Raw genomic sequence first — 13,738 nt, 5'->3', positions numbered from 1 at the left:
CGCATTAGATGAATATGTTTAAAAGTAAAGTGCGCCATACTGCGATTGCTACAATAGTTCAAATTGGGCTTTTTTAAAGTAGGTTCTAAATTGACATACTAGTGAAGAGAACAAACAAGACTCAAATGCACTTGGCATCCTTCCAACTGGGACAGCGTCCGTATTTGTCAGCACACTGTTCTTCCACAGGTCATCATTTAGAGGTGGCCAGGAAATTCAGAGTAAGATCAGAAATTGTTGACTGCACTACCACACCCGATATTTACCCCAGATTTAGAGGCTTTCAAATGCTCAAGCCTTTTTTTCACTCCCAAAGCTGTAGATTAGCATCGCTGGCACTAATGGGCATGCTGTACTACGCTATTAGGTAGTGTTGAAATATTAATCAATTGCTAATACCAATTATCTTTAAATCTCTAAATGTGTGGTGTAGGAGAGTAGGGTCTGCAATCCTATGGTCAACCAAGATTTTTGCTTTTTGCTTCACTGGTTTACGACTTTCCCTGGCTTTGGGCCTGCTAATCAGACCCACAGCCTAGCTGTTCTCTCTCTAAATTGACAGCCATGTACTTTAGGTGCATTTACCAATTGGTATTGGGTCTCTCTTGTAAGTCCTTGTACAGTGTACCATAGGTACCCAGGGCATAAGTGCACCCAAGGCCTACCAGGGGCTGCAGCATGTATTGTGCCACCCCTGGCTGGCCATCTAAACAGACACAACTGGCTGGTAACACAGCTGGGGCAAGGTGGTGTAATCATCCTTTGCTTTAGATATAGTATACCTATATCTAACCCCAAAATGGACACATATACTCCTATAAGTCACTCCTATGGCAGGCCTTAACAATCCTGGAGGCAGAGTGCTTGGAATTATGTGAGATGGTGCTCTAGCATGAGCATGTCGAGTAAAATGTCATACGAATTGGAATACTACCCCCTCGCCAATTCTGGAGACGGGGGTAGCATTCCCTCCTTTTAGAGGGACACGACATGTATGTAACTGTGAACCCCGGTTAAAGTTAACTCGAGTCTCAGCATCACAAAATGGATGCTGCCACCACAGACACAAGTCTGATCTCCTGCTGCTGGGAGTCCTTCCAGCGAGGGAGGCCTGGACAAAGGGTTTCCTGCCTTGGGAGGTGCAAGCACCACCCCAGACAGGATTTTGTGTATTGAGGTAGGACAGGCTGAAAGGAATGAGACATGCCTGGGGCACACAAGGTGTCCCTGTGCATACCCCGGTTCAAACCAGTTGCTGGGGCACTCCAGCTCCAGCTCTGGCGCGAAACCGGACAAAGGATAGGGGGTGTAACCACCCCCCTTCCTGGTCCCACCCATAGGAGGGACCTAGTCATAGTACAGCCCCTTTAGGAGAATAAAGGTGGGAGCTGGTCCCATTCCAAATTAGATTAATCCTGATTTGAAACTACAAAGAAGAAACCCTGGACTTCGACGTTCTGCTCCACAGAAGACTGAAGAAATCTCCCTTGTGGCCAAGGAGTGACCACCCTGCATCTGCAGGCACCATCAAGCGTCCTAGTGGTTCACGTTGTCGTCCTTCCTGCCGGAACCAGACTTCAGAGCCCGACGAGATCCGGACTTCCAGACCTCTACCTACATCTGCAGCACAGCTGAGATCCGTGGGTGCGACGAGACACGTGGGACCGGCCATCTTGAAGAAACTGCACTTCGCTTCCAGCAAGACTTCAGAGGCATCCTCGAGAAAGTGCTTTGGGGATTGAGAAGCTTCAGCCCGAGCAGCTCCTGCACAGAAGATCAGCCCTCCAGCATCACAAGATCTGGGTGGGGCCCTTTTGCTTGATTGCTGCTCGACGCGTTGTCTGGTCACTTGCCGGCTGGCCTCCTAGACGACGATCCTTGAAATCTACACCAGTGGTCTGGTTGCTCCAGACTGGCCCTTCCTTCCCTGCAAAGGAGAAGTACCCCGGACCCTCCTGGTCCGCACCAGACACCTTTTCCACTCACCGCGTGGGTTGCCTTTGCCAAGGCCTGTTGACGCCGAATCCGGAACCAACACCGCCGACAGCGAGAGCCTGCATGGGACAGCTCGTGCCTCCATCCTGGTCGTTGAAGACACCTCCTGGTCCACGTGGCTGCAGAGTCAAGCATCCACTCTTCACCTGATCGCGACGACAGCATCTGGTTCCTTCCTGGTTCCACTCCGGTCACTGGCTAGTAACTTTGAACATTGTCCCCTCTGCTTTCAGGTCTCCATCTTCCTCGATCCACCCTTGGATCGCTCCGGACATCTTTCTCCTGGTCGCCTGCAGCATCTTTCTTCAAGGCTCCATAGACTTCGACGCGGAAACCCGACACACTTTCACACCTATGCACCCGCAGCTCGTGGGTGAGGTAACGAGAGCATTTCGGTGCTTAAGGGTAGATTGACTCTCCTAGTGTCCAGTCGTTTTAGTCCTAACTAGTCGGAACTGTCTATTACTTACCTTTTCGTAATTTGTACTGCCATTGACTTTGTCCCGCATCTCACGCGTGAGTTCACACTCTGCACACGCGATCCTACAGCCTCTGGACAGCTCCATTCCTTCTATCGATTTCCTTATACCATTTACTTAGTATATGGTTTGCCGTGCCCCTAGGGCACCATTGTAATTTGTGCAACTTAACGTATTTTTCTTAAGAGTCTTGTCTTGTGCTTAGCCCTCTGATCTCATAAAGAGTTCAGAGGTGTTTGTTAGTAATAAATATATTGTTTATTTTCATAACAACCTGTGTGGTGTCCTTTCATCTTGTATTCAAGGGGTTATATGTGGTAAAACAGCTGGCTTCACATGTTAAAAGAGTTTAGCCTAAGACTGCTCTGTCCATGCTACCATTAGGATAGCTGGTCTATAAGGTTGACTTACAACCAATCACCATAAGGGTTGTTTGGACTGATACAAGGTGATCACTAGAACTAGTGAGCATCATATATCAGGCCAACTTCTCACATTGGTGTGCAGCGGTTGGGATTTGAGTTTGCTGTTGTTTTTACCAAATACAATCTTGAGATATCATTTGAAAGATCACATAAGGTACCATAGGTACATATAACAAGCTTAGAAATACTCTGAGTTCTACTGAACCAGCTGTTGTAGTAGAAAGGGAGTAGCACACCCTGACTACAACTCTTAGCAAGGGATCAGTAGGAAAACTCATAGTGTAGGTAAGTGCACCACTTACACCTCACTAGAAAGCATGTCTATCACAGGAGAGACCGCAGTGGCTCCCCCTGTGAATAGTGACCCTCCACAGGTCGTTTCAAGATATGCAGCACTCATCTTCCAGGAGATGAGACAATTATGTACCTCCAGGAAACTGAAACAGTGTTCTAACCCTACCCTTCCTTTTCTGTTAGGTCTCTTAGAGACATATGATGCTAGAAGAGCTTCTAACCCAGGCCCCTCTGATCCTACAGATGGAAGCATACCCCCCTTAGAAGATGACTCTACCCTCCCTGAAACAGAAGATGTAGATGGTAGGGAAGATGGGGACTCCTCTGAGGGAGAGGTAGACACTGGTCCAGTTATAGTCAGTAGACTTACCAGGGCCAACTTAAGCCTACATGGGGATGGAGCTGGGGGAGCCCCAGACCTATCCACAAGCAGGCCTAACCTTGGGAATAGACGAGTTAGGTCTCACTCCTGAGGCTCTAACAGATCTATTCACTCCCATGTCTCTCAGGCATCTTCTCAGAGAGGGATGACTTCCCCTCAGAGAAGAGAACATGTTATGTTATGTTATGTTATGCGTTTTTATTTGGCGCACAGATGCTCCAGCTAAGGAGCGTCCTGGCGCCCGACAAGGCAGCTGCACAACACAACTAAACAAAAGACAGACAGTGTGAACAAACTAAGGGAATAAAAAGGTTTTCACCGCACGGCGAAAGGAAAGCAAATCCCTCATAGCACGAATCGCCGGGGGCAGGGAGTTCCACAGGACCGGCCCGCGCACTCGAAAAGAACGTCCTCCAGCTCTACTACGCTTGAAGCGCGGCACAACAGCCAGTTCTAGGTCCGCAGATCTTAAGAGTCGAGCTGGGGTGTAGGGAGCGAGGAGGGCCATGAGAATCGTTGCTGGGGACCCCTTCAGAATTTTAAAGGCGACACAGAGGACCTTAAACTGGATCCGCTGGGCCACCGGGAGCCAATGCAGTGACCGCAAGGTACTGGAAGTAGGACAGAATCTTGGGAGGCCTACCACCGCTCTAGCTGCGGCGTTCTGTATCCTTTGTAAGCGCCCGATCTCCGCCTGATTCAAACCAACCAGTAAGGAACTCGCATAATCCAGCCTGGAGATGACAGTGGCTTGGATCATGAGTTGCCTGGTGGGGGCGTCGAAGAACTTAAGCACTGGACGGAGCCCGCGCAGGATGCCAAAGCAGCATGCCGCCGTGCGTTTGGTATGGCACACAAACGTAAGGGAAGGGTCCAGCCAGACCCCGAGGTTCTTAAGCTCGGTGACTGGGATGGGAGCAGGACCCAAATCCCCAGGCCACCATCTCTCTCCCCACAGATCAGGCTGTCTGCCAAAGACCATGACCTCGGTCTTACTAGCGTTCAGCTGGAGACAGTTAGACGTCATCCAGCTGGCGACCGCCCGCAGTCCTTGTTGAAACCTGGGGGCATCGACTTCAGCATCCCCGCTGATCGTAACCGCTAGCTGGGTGTCATCGGCGTATGACACCATCGTCATACCCCATTGCCTGACAACCTCAGCTAGCTACCTTACGTACAGATTAAACAACGTAGGGCTCAGCGAGGAGCCTTGGGGGACCCCCAGGTTCAACGGATGGAATTTGGACTGGTAAGGTGGGACGGTCACGCTAAAGGCCCGGTTGGCTAAGAACGACCGGAACCACTGGAGAGCGATACCGGTGACACCAGCCTCCTCTAGGCGCCGCAGAAGGATCGGGTGCGAGACGGTGTCAAAGGCAGCGCTCAGATCTAATAGCACAAGCGCTGCCGTTTGTCCCGCGTCAAGCACGGAGCGAAGATGCTCCACCATATAAAGCAGAGCCGTCTCCGTGCTATGACCAGCCCTAAACCCATTCTGCGTTGCGTCGAGGATATCTGCGCGGCGGAGATGTTCCGAGAGGACAGCATTTACATGCGCCTCCAAAACCTTAGCCGGCCACGGCAAGAGTGAAATCGGCCAATAGCTCTCAGGCTTGCTGCCGTCCAGGCTGGGTTTCTTAAGGATAGGCCGAACCATGGCTCGCTTCCACTTCAGTGGAACCTCGCCGGATGTTAATGACGAGTTGATCAAAGAACATAGCGGTGAGATATCATGTACCGCTAGGTCTTTGAACACATCTGGGCAAAGTGGATCCTCTGGGGACCCAGACTTCACTTGACGGGCCAATGTGTCTAGACTATCAGATGTTAAAATAGGCAAGGAATGCAATCCCTCAGATGGTAACGGCTTAGGAGATGGATTAGCCGAGGGCGTGGCCGAAGGAAAGGCCCGATAAATGGCATTCACCTTTTCCAGGAAAAACTCTGCCAATTTTTGAGGCAAAGATGAAGGAAGTTAATCTGAGGATCCAAAGGGAACTTGCCCTTGCCAAAGAGAAACTTGCCTTTGCCAGAGAGCAGAAATTGAGTGGGTTAGAACCCACTGGTGGCAGCATTATCCCTAGAGATAAAGACAGGAGTTTTGATAATAGACACCTGAGTAAAATAGTGCCCTCCTATAAGGTAGGAGATGACATCTACAAATGGATGACTGCTCTGGAGAGGGCCTGCACAGTACAGCAGGTACCCCAGAGTCAGTGGGAAGCTATCTTGTGGCTCCCCTTTTGAAGGTAAAGGTAGAGATAAGCTCCTCACTGTTAGAGCTGAGGATGCTAATGATTACCAAGTCCTGAAAAATGCATTGATTGATGGGTTTGGCTTAACAACTGAACAGTACAGGTTGATGTTCAGAGACACCCAGAAAACTCAGTCTCAGGATTGGACTGACTTTGTTGATTATGCCACTAAGGCTTTGGAAGGCTGGTTACTGGGAAGTAAAGTTACTGATTACACAGGATTGTATAATCTAATTATGAGAGAGCAAATCTTAAATAATTGTCAGAACCAGCTGTTGCATCAGCACTTGATTGACTCAGATCTGACCTCTCCCCAAGAATTGGGAAAGAAGGCAGACAGATGGGTCAGGACAAGGGTCAAGCAGCAGAACCAGAACTAGGGTGGTGGCCAGAAGAAAGCAGACCAAAAGGGTAATCAGAATCAGCAAAATGACCAGAAGTCTTCAACAGGGCCCCAACAATCTAAGGAGGGTGTGTCCCAGAAATCCCAAAAGAAGAAGATTGATAGCTTGTCTTTTATGTTGACTTACAACCAATCACCATAAGGGTTGTTTGGACTGATACAAGGTGATCACTAGAACTAGTGAGCATCATATATCAGGCCAACTTCTCACATGTGGCACCTATGTTCCTATCTGTAAATAAAAGTTTGGGTGACGTTTTGCTTCTAAACAGATGGCGGTAGTATCCATCATCAACAGACTAAATATGTGTCTCACACAACAACGTCCCTTTCTATGCTAGGCCTCCACTGCTTTCACATGAGCAACGCAAATCTCCCTATATGCACCATGTAATTTATAATCTCTACTAATATAATAAAGAGAGAGCCCAAACCTTTGAGGCAGGTAGTCTCAGGAACCACAGCACCAATCACAACACCCAATACAGCATTGGAAAGGACAGTTGCAGCAGATGGACATAGGCTACACAGCTGCCCACCATATACATTAGAAACGTAAAAGAACCTTACCGGCAAAGTAGTCCCTTGTGGGAGTGGGCGGGGCACGGCATGACGAAAAAAGAAAGCATTCCTTAAAAGTGTGCGTTGTGTTGGGGGCATGTGCTGGGGGCGTGAACAAGGCCAATGGGCACGGCAATAGCAAGTCACCAAGGGGTGTGGCCAATGGGCGCGGCAAACGGCAACAATCGCGCGGCACATCCCAAAAACCTTGGGGGCGTGTGGAAAAGAAACATGTGCGTTGGCCCGAGGGCGTGGCCAAGGCCAATGGGTGCGGCAATTGAGCGGAAGCAAGGGGCGTGGCGAATGGGCGCGGCAATTGCCGGGGTTTAGGTGGGGGAGACGCGACTGATCGTGCCTGCGGGGACAATAACTGCACAGTATCCTGCACGCTGTCAGCCAGTCAACTCTCTGCATAAAGGACCGTGCCTGCGGGGACACTAACTGCAACGTCTCCTGCTTGCTGTCACACACTCAACTCTCTGCATAAACGAATTGACACTAGGCGCACAACATCAACCAGGGCTGGAGCCGGGCTCAGGCGGCGGATGACTCGAGTAAGCGCGCCTGCTGGGACACTAACCTTTGAACTGACTGCACTTTCCCACACGAGCAGCGTCTCCAGCACGCGCTTTCACCCACTCAACTCTCTGCATCAACGACATTACACCATAAGCACAACATCAAACAAAACTGGAGCCGGGCCTCAAGCGGGGGATGACGCGATTCAGCGTGCCTGCGGGGACACAAAATGTAAAACTGAATGCACTTTCACACTCGCTTACCTACGGAAGTGGAGTACATACACACTAGAGACATCTGCTAATACTTCTTACTCCGAGGTACACACAGTATCTGCACACACATGCCTAACTATTGTGACACTTCATGCTGAAAATGTTGTCTACCGCGAGATTTTAAAATAAATTTCCCTTGCCTATTACACACATTGCACACATTCCATTTCATACCCGGACAACGTCTGGACGGGCTGCTAGTATAATATAAATAGGGCTCCCAGTTTTCAGTTTTTACTGATTTTTACAGATAAATACAGACAGAAAACTATTTATTTTTCTGCCTGTATTTATTTTTAAATACAGAAAAATATGGAAAATAGGTCTTCTTTGGATGACTTTTTCTACTGTCAATCATGAGTGCCAGGTCAGTAGGAGTACAGATTAAGAGGTAGGGGAAATGAAAAAAGACCGTAGATTTCCCAATTAAGTGTAGATCTACAGTTAATTATGCTATTCTACAATGTAACTGTTTTCAGATAACGCTATTGCACTGTATACTGCTGAAACCTTTTGGGCATACAAATGAGAGTATACATTTATCAGTTAAATGTTTAAAAATACCCATTGAAGCTTCATTTATACAGAAAACACAAAATAAAAATGGATAAATACAGAAAAAATTAGCAAAAAATAAATATGGATAAATACAGACGGAAATGTCGAAAAAATAAATACCATAAAACTGAGAGCCCTAAATATAAAGTGTGAACGTGGCCTAAGGACATTAGCGTACTGAGAGATTCCATTACACAAGGTCATATTTTTTGTCTACAAGTCTAGGGTGTTCATGGCCAGTGTCACCAAATGAAGAAGACAGGACCTTGGTAAAAATATGATCAGTGCTATGTCCCATCCAACAGAGAATTTTCCTGCCTAAAGGAAAACTACAACCCAGAAACAGCAGTCGTTGTACAGATTTACCAACACTGGGGAGAGACTAACAAATATGTAACGTGCTGCTGCAATTATGTAACCCTCCAAGGCACTAACCAGCCAAGTGAAGGCACGTGGTAGAAAGATAATTCAATGTATTTCCAGGCCTGGAAACCAAATCGTTATCACTTCCACTGGTAGAACTAACTTGCATGAAACATCCTGGCCATATGTACGACCCCTTTAAACTGAAAGCTCAAATTAAGATGCTGAGGTGATTGAACCGGGCTACTAATTTGGGAATTTAGCAGATAATATACCCTATCACAGGTCTAAATCAAAAATGTAGACACTTGGAAATAATGGTGATATGTGGCAAGAACTGACAAAAACATAGATTTGAGTATTATAAATTGTCTGCCTGAAGAGCCACATAACATAAAATGAGTTAAATAATTGTGTCAACATACATTTGTGGTACAATGTTAATATTTACAAGTGTATGTATTGTTATATAATATTTGGTAGCTGAAATAGCTAAAACACGACACATCAAAGTATGAGTATACATCTATCAGTTAAATAAATATGGAAATGTACAGTTTTACACCTTCATTTATCCGCAATACACAAAATAAATATGGATAAATACAGACGGAAATGCTAAAAAAATGTATTCCATAAAACTGTGAGCCCTAATTATATCGTACGCCAACATCTGCTGGACACTAAGGGGATGATTTACTAGCATTTTGAGTTGGGTTTACTCCATAAAAATGACGCAAACCAGCACATTTTCTTTTCATTATTTACTCTCCGGCCCAAAACTTGTTTTGTGCTAAAAATTGACCAAAAGTAACACACAGTAGTGCAAAGTGCTGCTTTGAGTCACTTAGGGGGCCATTAGGATGGCGGGCGGACTTTGCCCGCCCGCCATCCTGACGGGGATTGGGACCGCCCGCCATAAGGGTGGGGGTCCCGGGGGTGGTATTAGGATGTGCCCGCCACAGTGGCGGGCACATCCTGTATTTTTTGCATTGTGGCGGGCGGTGCTCTCTGCACCGCCCGCCACAATGCTAAAAATGCTTTACATCATTTGTATTTACAAAGCGGCAGGCACCGCGCGGTGCCTGCCACTTTGTGAATGCAAATGAAGGGGTGCTTACCACAGGTACCCCCGTGCTCACCCCCCATACTCACCTTCACTCTGGGGGCCCGCACGGGGCCCCCAGAGTGAAGTCCGCCTGCCGCCATGGAAAGGCATTGAAAAATGCCCATGATAATATGAGTGGCGGTGTCTGATAGACACCGCCACCATATTATCCCTTTTCCGCCCCGGCCGCAAGGCGACCGGGGCGGAAAAGCGGCGGACGGTCTTTCCGTCAGCCGAGGTCCCCCCGCCATCCTAATATGGCGGGGGGGGGAAACGAGAGATGATGGCGGGCGGATTGCCCCCGCCAGCCTGGCGGGGCCATCCGCCCGCCATCATAATGGGCCCCTTAGTGTCAAGGGGGTGTTCCCATACACCCTTTTTGATACAAACCCCTATGTACCAAATATGTGGGACAGGGTTTTGTGTAAAAAAATACTGCCATTTGAAACCAGGATTTAAAAGGAGAAATGTTTTTATTTCACCTTTCTTTTCTGACCTTGCATATGTGCTGCACTGTACAGCACACATACAAAGTAGGAAATGTTTTAGTAGTTGTCTAGGCATTGTATTTAGCACCGAAAGGGAACTCTTCCAGTACAAAACCTATGCTAGATTCTAGCACACACCCTTGCACTATGGTTTAAAGGTGCGTGTTTAGCGCTTTGTAGCTCACTGCAGCAAAACTCTGCACTGGCGCTAGGGAGAGGGGAAGAGAGTGCCATATCTCTATAAATATGGCTCTTTCCTGCTCCCTCTCTGTCATTCAATGCAGCACAGCATTTTTTTACTGCTGCGCTGCATTGTGTGACAGTTTAATAAATCTGGTCCTGGATGTTGCAGTTACTGCATCCCCCGGCATTAATACAAACATTCTGTTGCACTCTAAAACATGGTTACACATCTTGGAGTTCAAACCAGAGGCACAACACCTCCTCAACTTCCTATTATATAGGGAGCAACTCTTTGGGCCCCAGGTGGATGAGATGTTGGAGGAAATTAAAATGGACATCAATATAGCTTATCGAGAGTTCCAACTTTCTCGAGATCAATCAAGCCGGCTTTAGACCCGGCCACTCTTCGGAGACAGTGATCTTGGCCGTGCTGGATGCCTTGAGAGACGGTGTAGACAAGGGTATCCCCCAGGCCTTGGTATTATTAGATCTGTCAGCCGCTTTCGACACGGTGGATCATAACATCCTTCTCCACCGTGTCGAGCAGGCTGGCATCCAAGGCCTGGCGTGGGCCTGGGTCAAATCCTTTTTGACCGGTAGGTCTCAGACCCTTAGTCTGGGCACTTTTAGGGCCCCCAGGGAACATTCGCCCTGTGGAGTCCCCCAGGGTTCTTCTTTATCCCCTCTTCTTTTCAATCTCTATCTTCGCCCTCTTCTTTTTTCATTGAGGCAGTGGGACGTCACCGTGTTTAACTACGCGGACGACCTACAACTCATCTTTCCTCTTAATTCCCCTTCTGCTATCCCTAACTTTCAGGCAGCTATGTCCCACATTCTCCACTGGATGGGCCACAACCAGCTAAAGTTGAACCCCGGTAAGACGGAGCTCCTTCTTCCTGGCAGGAGCGGCACCTTCTGGGGGCCACAATTCTGGCCGGCGGAGCTTGGTCCTTCCCCCACTCCTGTGACCTCGGTGAAAAGCCTGGGGGTCACAATTGACTCCGGCTTATCCCTTAGGCCGCAAGTAGGGACGGTGGTCTCGTCCTGCATTTACCAGCTACGCAGGATCAGGAAGGTGGCATACCTCTTCACACCAGATGCCCTCCTGCGAATCATCATGGCCCTCGTCCTGTCCCGCTTAGATTTTTCTAATGCCATCTACCACGGCCTGCCCAAAACCACGATGGCCAGACTGCAAGTGGTCCAAAATCAAGCGGCGAGACTGGCCCTAGGGATCCCGAAGTGGCAATCTGCCAGGCCCCTTCTTGCCAAACTTCATTGGCTCCCTGTTACTTCAAGGGTAGCCTTCAAGATTGGCTGTATCATCTTTAAATCACTAGCTGGGGCCTGCCCTGCTTTTGTAAAATCTCTTCTTATTCCCTACCGCCCAGCCCGAGATTTGAGATCCGCTCATCTTTATCTCTTGTCCGTTCCTTCGTACAAGCTCTGTAGATCTGGAGGCCGGAGATTTGCTTACCTGGCCCCCAAGCTTTGGAACTCTTTTCCTGCACCTCTTAAAACTTCTAACTCTTTGACCCTCTTCCGTAAATCTCTAAAAACTTGGCTTTTCCCTCAATCTGGCTAATGTCTCTGTCTTCTTTACTTCCAACCAGTGCCAGGAAACCCATGGTGTCAGTGCGCTCTATAAGCACCCCCTACAATACAATAGCAAATTCCACTGTGCTTTTCAACCTGCCATTCCAAGAGGAGCCTTTAAAAAAAAACAACCTTGGGGCAGAGATAAAGACAAACTTCCAGGTCAGACACAAACTCATCAACATCAGCTGCATGCTTTTCATAAGCCAGAGAGAAGCAGAGGATACACAAGTGGTTGATACAGAGGCACCAATAAGGTCAGGAGCAGAGGCAGCTTTGGTAAAGGAGCCTTTAACTTCTAACACTGACTCGCTGGAACTTCCCTACCCCACTACCTGATAACACCTTTCAGCGGGAGTCTAAAGATTTCCTTCCCTGCAGGAAGGATATCACTTCAGATGAATGGTAGCAGTTGTCCAGTGGGCTATATTCTCGAATTCCATATCACCCCGCTGTCTTAGCTCATCTGAGATCACCCTGGAGATTCAAGTACTCTTCCAAAAGGGCATGATACAGGTTGTGCTACCACACTAAGGGGGAAAAGACATGTACTCACTTTACTCCCTCATTGCAAAAAAAGGTGGATCCCTCTGGCCCATCCTAAACCTAAGACCACTAAAATAACCTGTAAGCATACGACAACCTTTCAAAACAACCCAATGCTCCAACAAGGAGGCTTCACGACGGCAACCAATTTCAAGGACACTTTCTTTCATATTCTTATCTACCCTGCCAATCACAGTTATCTTTATTTCATGATAAGTGGATAGCACTATTAATTCAAAGTACTACCCTTTGGATTCACTATAGGTACCATGGTGTTCACAAAGGGCCTGGGAGTAGTGGCCTTGAGTCTGCACAGAGAAGGTATCCACGTCTCTCCATTCCTTGACAACTGGCTCATTAAGCGCATCAGCAGGGAACAATGGCAATCGTCCAACCCTCAAAGTTTTCTACAAACTTATCTCAGGTAAAGTAGTCCTCATAAAGAAAGACAATGTGACAGCCGTGTATTACATACCAAAACGGAGGGTACTCACTTACTCCAGCTGTTTGCATTGGCACAGACGATGTAGCACTTTGCAATTCTAAATAAGATACACCTTTTAGCAGAACACCTACTGTGGAATGAACAACAACTTTGCAGACCTGTTAAGCAGTATGCATACAAACGTCCACGTTTAGGTCTCCATTGTTTCTCTTTCTTCCGAATTAAGAAGAATCAGGAAGAGAGCCCCTTGCCTCTCTGACCGCAAGGGACTCTTTCTATAGCGCCTTTCTGGAGTATTAGTGAGAGTTCCAATTGCAGCAGATGTAAGTTCTTGTGGAGCATTGGGCGATGAGGAGTTGGAGGCGAAGTCTCTATGAATTCCAGAGAGTGCCCGAAGCGAACAAGTTGGAGCACCCATCGATCCGTCTGCAAGTCCTACACAGGTTCCTCCAGTGGTGGGAAACCCCATCCATCAAACTCTTCACCATCCCAAAAAACACAGTGCCCAAACTTCACCCAGGTAGCCGTATCCACAGTCCAGGAGCAATGCATAATGGATGGTAAGGGATATTTATCTATTATCTATCTTTTACTCCTTGCCTACTCATCTCAAATGTGGTCAGAAAAATGTTTGGTGTCCATGACTTTCATTCTAGTTAGCCCCAACCTGGGCCAGACAGCCCTGGTACTCAGTGCTCCTGGAGATGTCTATCAGCCCCCATAAGAAATTACTGACCAGGCTGAATCTTCTCACACAATCTCCACATTAGACACCAAGCACCTCAACATAGCGTTCTAGCATCTGAGTTTTAAACCTCCTTGATGAGTGTATGGCTACTCTGTATGAAGCTTGTAAGCCTACT

This window comes from Lissotriton vulgaris, chromosome 1_1 (genome assembly GCF_964263255.1).
Source record: "Lissotriton vulgaris chromosome 1_1, aLisVul1.2, whole genome shotgun sequence".
Classification (NCBI taxonomy): Eukaryota; Metazoa; Chordata; class Amphibia; order Caudata; family Salamandridae; genus Lissotriton; species Lissotriton vulgaris.
The sequence above is the reverse complement of the archived record's forward strand: the minus strand, read 5'-3'. Positions refer to the sequence as shown.